The sequence below is a fragment of the Pseudophryne corroboree genome, chromosome 4 (assembly GCF_028390025.1).
Source record: "Pseudophryne corroboree isolate aPseCor3 chromosome 4, aPseCor3.hap2, whole genome shotgun sequence".
Lineage (NCBI taxonomy): Eukaryota > Metazoa > Chordata > Amphibia > Anura > Myobatrachidae > Pseudophryne > Pseudophryne corroboree.
In genome coordinates, this window is record NC_086447.1 from 16,105,698 (window position 1) to 16,114,846 (window position 9,149).

The following is a 9,149-nucleotide window of genomic DNA, read 5'->3' on the forward strand; positions in this document are numbered from 1 at the left end:
TTACTGAAATGGTAATTGACAAAAACAAGCTACATTGTCACCAGAAGAGCAATGCAAAATGTACAATTGATATTTCAAAATCATCTTTCCATCTTGAATTTCAATGATGCATTGGGGCAACGATTTTGTGAGAAACATCTTCACCCTTAAAGAAAGATTTTCTTAACTTCTTACCTGTGTGCTGATTAGATATCACCTGGTTTTCACATTAAACAGATTCCCACTTGAGAAAGCAGCAAGGATGCAGTGAGGTTTATGTTTCCTGGTGTCAACCTGTATTATTTCAGTGGACATCGTAATGAGGATGCATCTTGCTGCCTTTCCAATGAAGCAAGTTTTAATCAGTAATAGGTGAAAAACCATTCCTACAAAGGCGTTAATCAGAGACTTGGCTTTATGGACACTTTTCAGAGAGCAAATGTGTTAGCATAAAAATAAAGCCATAAAATGGAGAGCTGATTAATCACTCAATTGGATTTCTCTGCCTGCATAATTTTTTTTCTCTGCAACCCCATGCTAAATTGTGCTTCCTGTTTTTTATAGAATGACTTAATCAAATCTGACTCTGATTGCATCAGAGAAGGCCAGGTACCCTACACTATAAGAGGTGGTTTGAAATTTTAACTTGTCTACTTAAAGATCACCAAAATTTGATCACAAGGTCAATTACGTCCCCGGGTGGGATTGAACCACCAACCTTTCGGTTAACAGCCGAATGCGCTCACTGATTGCGCCACAGAGACAGCTCGCAAAAGCATCTATTGACAAAGGCTAAAAAGCATTCATCTAGAAAGTTTCCTAGAAAAAGGTTAAAAAGGCAATAATCTGGAGAGTTTTGCAAGATTTTTCTTCCATTGACCAACGAAGAAACACATTGGTACTTTCACATGATGAGTGAGTACTTCAGAATCTCTGACACTTACATGAGCAGCAGAGTGGCGCAGCGGAAGCGTGCTGGGCCCATAACCCAGAGGTCGGTGGATCGAAACCATCCTCTGCTATGTGCACTTATTTTTTTGTTAATTAAATTCTTCCAAAACTGGAATTGACATTTTGACTCTTTTATTTTTACTTAAAGTACAATAACTTTTAACATTTTAATTTGTTTTAATAGTATATTGACAGCATTGATTTCTTTCAGAAATCCACTTAATTTTCTTTACCCTATTACTGAACTGGTAATTGACAAAAACAAGCTACATTGTCACCAGAAGAGCAATGCAAAATGTACAATTGATATTTCAAAATCTTCTTTCCATCTTGAATTTCAATGATGCATTGGGGCAACGATTTTGTGAGAAACATCTTCACCCTTAAAGAAAGATTTTCTTAACTTCTTACCTGTGTGCTGATTAGATATCACCTGGTTTTCACATTAAACAGATTCCCACTTGAGAAAGCAGCAAGGATGCAGTGAGGTTTATGTTTCCTGGTGTCAACCTGTATTATTTCAGTGGACATTGTAATGAGGATGCATCTTGCTGCCTTTCCAATGAAGCAAGTTTTAATCAGTAATAGGTGAAAAAACATTCCTACAAAGGTGTTAATCAGAGACTTGGCTTTGTGCACACTTTTCAGAGAGCAAATGTGTTAGCATAAAAATAAAGCCATAAAATGGAGAGCTGATTAATCACTCAATTGGATTTCTCTGCCTGCATAATTTTTTTTCTCTGCAACCCCATGCTAAATTGTGCTTCCTGTTTTTTATAAAATGACTTAATCAAATCTGACTCTGATTGCATCAGAGAAGGCCAGGTACCCTACACTATAAGAGGTGGTTTGAAATTTTGACTTGTCTACTTAAAGATCAGCAAAATTTGATCACAAGGTCAATTACGTCCCCGGCTGATATCGAACCACCAGCCTTTCGGTTAACAGCCGAATGCGCTAACCGATTGCACCACAGATACAACTTGCAAAATCATGTACTAACAAAGGCTAAAAAGCATTCATCTAGAAAGTTTCCTAGAAAAAGGTTAAAAAGGCAATAATCTGGAGAGTTTTGCAAGATTTTTCTTCCATTGACCAACGAAGAAACACATTGGTACTTTCACATGATGAGTGAGTACTTCAGGATCTCTGGCACTTACATGAGCAGCAGAGTGGCGCAGCGGAAGCGTGCTGGGCCCATAACCCAGAGGTCGGTGGATCGAAACCATCCTCTGCTATGTGCACTTATTTTTTTGTTAATTAAATTCTTCCAAAACTGGAATTGATATTTTGACTCTTTTATTTTTACTTAAAGTACAATAACTTTTAACATTTTAATTTGTTTTAATAGTATATTGACAGCATTGTCTTCTTTCAGAAATCCACTTAATTTTCTTTACCCTATTACTGAAATGGTAATTGACAAAAACAAGCTACATTGTCACCAGAAGAGCAATGAAAAATGTACAATTGATATTTCAAAATCATCTTTCCATCTTGAATTTCAATGATGCATTGGGGCAACGATTTTGTGAGAAACATCTTCACCCTTAAAGAAAGATTTTCTTAACTTCTTACCTGTGTGCTGATTAGATATCACCTGGTTTTCACATTAAACAGATTCCCACTTGAGAAAGCAGCAAGGATGCAGTGAGGTTTATGTTTCCTGGTGTCAACCTGTATTATTTCAGTGGACATTGTAATGAGGATGCATCTTGCTGCCTTTCCAATGAAGCAAGTTTTAATCAGTAATAGGTGAAAAACCATTCCTACAAAGGTGTTAATCAGAGACTTGGCTTTGTGGACACTTTTCAGAGAGCAAATGTGTTAGCATAAAAATAAAGCCATAAAATGGAGAGCTGATTAATCACTCAATTGGATTTCTCTGCCTGCATATTTTTTTTTCTCTGCAACCCCATGCTAAATTGTGCTTCCTGTTTTTTATAAAATGACTTAATCAAATATGACTCTGATTGCATCAGAGAAGGCCAGGTACCCTACACCATAAGAGGTGGTTTGAAATTTTGACTTGTCTACTTAAAGATCAGCAAAATTTGATCACAAGGTCAATTACGTCTCCGGGTGGGATTGAACCACCAACCTTTCGGTTAACAGCCGAATGCGCTAACCGATTGCCCCACAGAGACAGCTTGCAAAAGCATGTACTGACAAAGGCTAAAAAGCATTCATCTAGAAAGTTTCCTAGAAAAAGGTTAAAAAGGCAATAATCTGGAGAGTTTTGCAAGATTTTTCTTCCATTGACCAACGAAGAAACACATTGGTACTTTCACATGATGAGTGAGTACTTCAGGATCTCTGACACTTACATGAGCAGCAGAGTGGTGCAGTGGAAGCGTGCTGGGCCCATAACCCAGAGGTCGGTGGATCGAAACCATCCTTTGCTATGTGCATTTAATTTATTGTTAATTAAATTCTTCCAGAACTGGAATTGATATTTTGACTCTTTTATTTTTACTTAAAGTACAATAACTTTTAACATTTTAATTTGTTTTAATAGTATATTGACAGCATTGTTTTCTTTCAGAAATCCACTTAATTTTCTTTACCCTATTACTGAAATGGTAATTGACAAAAACAAGCTACATTGTCACCAGAAGAGCAATGCAAAATGAACAATTGATATTTCAAAATCATCTTTCCATCTTGAATTTCAATGATGCATTGGGGCAACGATTTTGTGAGAAACATCTTCACCCTTAAAGAAAGATTTTCTTAACTTCTTACCTGTGTGCTGATTAGATATCACCTGGTTTTCACATTAAACAGATTCCCACTTGAGAAAGCAGCAAGGATGCAGTGAGGTTTATGTTTCCTGGTGTCAAGCTGTATTATTTCAGTGAACATTGTAATGAGGATGCATCTTGCTGCCTTTCCAATGAAGCAAGTTTTAATCAGTAATAGGTGAAAAACCATTCCTACAAAGGTGTTAATCAGAGACTTGGCTTTGTGGACACTTTTCAGAGAGCAAATGTGTTAGCATAAAAATAAAGCCATAAAATGGAGAGCTGATTAATCACTCAATTGGATTTCTCTGCCTGCATAATTTTTTTTCTCTGCAACCCCATGCTAAATTGTGCTTCCTGTTTTTTATAAAATGACTTAATCAAATCTGACTCTGATTGCTTTAGAGAAGGCCAGGTACCCTACACCATAAGAGGTGGTTTGAAATTTTGACTTGTCTACTTAAAGATCACCAAAATTTGATCACAAGGTCAATTACGTCCCCGGGTGGGATTGAACCAACAACCTTTCGGTTAACAGCCGAATGCGCTAACCGATTGCGCCACAGAGAGAGCTTGCAAGAGCATGTACTGACAAAGGCTAAAAAGCATTCATCTAGAAAGTTTCCTAGAAAAAGGTTAAAAAGGCAATAATCTGGAGAGTTTTGCAAGATTTTTCTTCCATTGACCAACGAAGAAACACATTGGTACTTTCACATGATGAGTGAGTACTTCAGGATCTCTGACACTTACATGAGCAGCAGAGTGGTGCAGCGGAAGCGTGCTGGGCCCATAACCCAGAGGTCGGTGGATCGAAACCATCCTCTGCTATGTGCACTTATTTTTTTGTTAATTAAATTCTTCCAAAACTGGAATTGATATTTTGACTCTTTTATTTTTACTTAAAGTACAATAACTTTTAACATTTTAATTTGTTTTAATAGTATATTGACAGCATTGTTTTCTTTCAGAAATCCACTTAATTTTCTTTACCCTATTACTGAAATGGTAATTGACAAAAACAAGCTACATTGTCTCCAGAAGAGCAATGCAAAATGTACAATTGATATTTCAAAATCATCTTTCCATCTTGAATTTCAATGATGCATTGGGGCAACAATTTTGTGAGAAACATCTTCACCCTTAAAGAAAGATTTTCTTAACTTCTTACCTGTGTGCTGATTAGATATCACCTGGTTTTCACATTAAACAGATTCCCACTTGAGAAAGCAGCAAGGATGCAGTGAGGTTTATGTTTCCTGGTGTCAACCTGTATTATTTCAGTGGACATTGTAATGAGGATGCATCTTGCTGCCTTTCCAATGAAGCAAGTTTTAATCAGTAATAGGTGAAAAAACATTCCTACAAAGGTGTTAATCAGAGACTTGGCTTTGTGGACACTTTTCAGAGAGCAAATGTGTTAGCATAAAAATAAAGCCATAAAATGGAGAGCTGATTAATCACTCAATTGGATTTCTCTGCCTGCATAAATTTTTTTCTCTGCAACCCCATGCTAAATTGTGCTTCCTGATTTTTATAAAATGACTTAATCAAATCTGACTCTGATTGCATCAGAGAAGGCCAGGTACCCTACACTATAAGAGGTGGTTTGAAATTTTGACTTGTCTACTTAAAGATCAGCAAAATTTGATCACAAGGTCAATTACGTCCCCGGGTGATATTGAACCACCTTCCTTTCGGTTAACAGCCGAATGCGCTAACCGATTGCACCACAGATACAACTTGCAAAATCATGTACTAACAAAGGCTAAAAAGCATTCATCTAGAAAGTTTCCTAGAAAAAGGTTAAAAAGGCAATAATCTGGAGAGTTTTGCAAGATTTTTCTTCCATTGACCAACGAAGAAACACATTGGTACTTTCACATGATGAGTGAGTACTTCAGGATCTCTGACACTTACATGAGCAGCAGAGTGGCGCAGCGGAAGCGTGCCAGGCCCATAACCCAGAGGTCGGTGGATCGAAACCATCCTCTGCTATGTGCACTTATTTTTTTGTTAATTAAATTCTTCCAAAACTGGAATTGATATTTTGACTCTTTTATTTTTACTTAAAGTACAATAACTTTTAACATTTTAATTTGTTTTAATAGTATATTGACAGCATTGTTTTCTTTCAGAAATCCACTTAATTTTCTTTACCCTATTACTGAAATGGTAATTGACAAAAACAAGCTACATTGTCACCAGAAGAGCAATGCAAAATGTACAATTGATATTTCAAAATCATCTTTCCATCTTGAATTCCAATGATGCATTGGGGCAACGATTTTGTGAGAAACATCTTCACCCTTAAAGAAAGATTTTCTTAACTTCTTACCTGTGTGCTGATTAGATATCACCTGGTTTTCACATTAAACAGATTCCCACTTGAGAAAGCAGCAAGGATGCAGTGAGGTTTATGTTTCCTGGTGTCAACCTGTATTATTTCAGTGGACATTGTAATGAGGATGCATCTTGCTGCCTTTCCAATGAAGCAAGTTTTAATCAGTAATAGGTGAAAAACCATTCCTACAAAGGTGTTAATCAGAGACTTGGCTTTGTGGACACTTTTCAGAGAGCAAATGTGTTAGCATAAAAATAAAGCCATCAAATGGAGAGCTGATTAATCACTCAATTGGATTTCTCTGCCTGCATAATTATTTTTCTCTGCAACCCCAATGCTAAATTGTGCTTCCTGTTTTTTATAAAATGACTTAATCAAATCTGACTCTGATTGCATCAGAGAAGGCCAGGTACCCTACACTATAAGAGGTGGTTTGAAATTTTGACTTGTCTACTTAAAGATCACCAAAATTTGATCATATGGTCAATTACATCCCCGGGTGGGATTGAACCACCAACCTTTCGGTTAACAGCCGAATGCGCTAACCGATTGCGCCACAGAGACAGCTTGCAAAAGCATGTACTGACAAAGGCTAAAAACCATTCATCTAGAAAGTTTCCTAGAAAAAGGTTAAAAAGGCAATAATCTGGAGAGTTTTGCAAGATTTTTCTTCCATTGACCAACGAAGAAACACATTGGTACTTTCACATGATGAGTGAGTACTTCAGGATCTCTGACGCTTACATGAGCAGCAGAGTGGCGCAGTGGAAGCGTGCTGGGCCCATAACCCAGAGGTCGGTGGATCAAAACCATCCTTTGCTATGTGCACTTATTTTTTTGTTAATTAAATTCTTCCAAAACTGGAATTGATATTTTGACTCTTTAATTTTTACTTAAAGTAACAATAACTTTTAACATTTTAATTTGTTTTAATAGTATATTGACAGCATTGTTTTCTTTCAGAAATCCACTTAATTTTCTTAACCTATTACTGAAATGGTAATTGACAAAAACAAGCTACATTGTCACCAGAAGAGCAATGCAAAATGTACAATTGATATTTCAAAATCATCTTTCCATCTTGAATTTCAATGATGCATTGGGGCAACGATTTTGTGAGAAACATCTTCACCCTTAAAGAAAGATTTTCTTAACTTCTTACCTGTGTGCTGATTAGATATCACCTGGTTTTCACATTAAACAGATTCCCACTTGAGAAAGCAGCAAGGATGCAGTGAGGTTTATGTTTCCTGGTGTCAACCTGTATTATTTCAGTGGACATTGTAATGAGGATGCATCTTGCTGCCTTTCCAATGAAGCAAGTTTTAATCAGTAATAGGTGAAAAACCATTCCTACAAAGGTGTTAATCAGAGACTTGGCTTTGTGGACACTTTTCAGAGAGCAAATGTGTTAGCATAAAAATAAAGCCATAAAATGGAGAGCTGATTAATCACTCAATTGGATTTCTCTGCCTGCATAATTTTTTTTCTCTGCAACCCCATGCTAAATTGTGCTTCCTGTTTTTTATAAAATGACTTAATCAAACCTGACTCTGATTGCATCAGAGAAGGCCAGGTACCCTACACTATAAGAGGTGGTTTGAAATTTTGACTTGTCTACTTAAAGATCAGCAAAATTTGATCACAAGGTTAATTACGTCCCTGGGTGGTATTGAACCACCAGCCTTTCGGTTAACAGCCGAATGCGCTAACCAATTGCGCCACAGAGACAGCTTGCAAAAGCATGTACTGACAAAGGCTAAAAAGCATTCATCTAGAAAGTTTCCTAGAAAAAGGTTAAAAAGGCAATAATCTGGAGAGTTTTGCAAGATTTTTCTTCCATTGACCAACGAAGAAACACATTGGTACTTTCACATGATGAGTGAGTACTTCAGGATCTCTGGCACTTACATGAGCAGCAGAGTGGTGCAGCGGAAGCGTGCTGGGCCCATAACCCAGAGGTCGGTGGATCGAAACCATCCTCTGCTATGTGCACTTATTTTTTTGTTAATTAAATTCTTCCAAAACTGGAATTGATATTTTGACTCTTTTATTTTTACTTAAAGTACAATAACTTTTAACATTTTAATTTTTTTTAATAGTATATTGACAGCATTGTTTTCTTTCAGAAATCCACTTAATTTTCTTTACCCTATTACTGAAATGGTAATTGACAAAAACAAGCTACATTGTCACCAGAAGAGCAATGCAAAATGTACAATTGATATTTCAAAATCATCTTTCCATCTTGAATTTCAATGATGCATTGGGGCAACGATTTTGTGAGAAACATCTTCACCCTTAAAGAAAGATTTTCTTAACTTCTTACCTGTGTGCTGATTAGATATCACCTGGTTTTCACATTAAACAGATTCCCACGTGAGAAAGCAGCAAGGATGCAGTGAGGTTTATGTTTCCTGGTGTCAACCTGTATTATTTCAGTGGACATTGTAATGAGGATGCATCTTGCTGCCTTTCCAATGAAGCAAGTTTTAATCAGTAAGAGGTGAAAAACCATTCCTACAAAGGTGTTAATCAGAGACTTGGCTTTGTGGACACTTTTCAGAGAGCAAATGTGTTAGCATAAAAATAAAGCCATAAAATGGAGAGCTGATTAATCACTCAATTGGATTTCTCTGCCTGCATATTTTTTTTTCTCTGCAACCCCAATGCTAAATTGTGCTTCCTGTTTTTTATAAAATGACTTAATCAAATCTGACTCTGATTGCATCAGAGAAGGCCAGGTACCTTACACCATAAAAGGTGGTTTGAAATTTTGACTTGTCTACTTAAAGATCACCAAAATTTGATCACAAGGTCAATTACGTCCCCGGGTGGGATTGAACCACCAACCTTACGGTTAACAGCCGAATGCGCTAACCGATTGCGCCACAGAGACAGCTTGCAAAAGTATGTACTGACAAAGGCTAAAAAGCATTCATCTAGAAAGTTTCCTAGAAAAAGGTTAAAAAGGCAATAATCTGGAGAGTTTTGCAAGATTTTTCTTCCATTGACCAACGAAGAAACACATTGGTACTTTCACATGATGAGTGAGTTCTTCAGGATCTCTGACACTTACATGAGCAGCAGAGTGGCGCAGCTGAAGCGTGCTGGGCCCATAACCCAGAGGTCGG

General features: G+C 37.0%; 6 non-coding genes across 6 annotated transcripts; 3 read left to right on the forward strand and 3 right to left on the reverse strand.

Annotated features, from left to right (window-relative positions):
* Window positions 1-669: 669 nt before the first annotated feature.
* Window positions 670-743, reverse strand: TRNAN-GUU (transfer RNA asparagine (anticodon GUU)). Its single transcript has one exon. It is a non-coding gene; the product is annotated as a tRNA-Asn (tRNA).
* A 186-nt stretch (window positions 744-929) lies between these two features.
* On the forward strand, window positions 930-1,001 carry TRNAM-CAU (transfer RNA methionine (anticodon CAU)). Its single transcript has one exon. It is a non-coding gene; the product is annotated as a tRNA-Met (tRNA).
* A 1,095-nt stretch (window positions 1,002-2,096) lies between these two features.
* TRNAM-CAU (transfer RNA methionine (anticodon CAU)) lies at window positions 2,097-2,168 on the forward strand. The gene has a single exon. It is a non-coding gene; the product is annotated as a tRNA-Met (tRNA).
* A 4,337-nt stretch (window positions 2,169-6,505) lies between these two features.
* TRNAN-GUU (transfer RNA asparagine (anticodon GUU)) lies at window positions 6,506-6,579 on the reverse strand. Its single transcript has one exon. It is a non-coding gene; the product is annotated as a tRNA-Asn (tRNA).
* Window positions 6,580-6,765: 186 nt separating this feature from the next.
* TRNAM-CAU (transfer RNA methionine (anticodon CAU)) lies at window positions 6,766-6,837 on the forward strand. The gene has a single exon. It is a non-coding gene; the product is annotated as a tRNA-Met (tRNA).
* Window positions 6,838-7,672: 835 nt separating this feature from the next.
* Window positions 7,673-7,746, reverse strand: TRNAN-GUU (transfer RNA asparagine (anticodon GUU)). Its single transcript has one exon. It is a non-coding gene; the product is annotated as a tRNA-Asn (tRNA).
* Window positions 7,747-9,149: the final 1,403 nt, after the last annotated feature.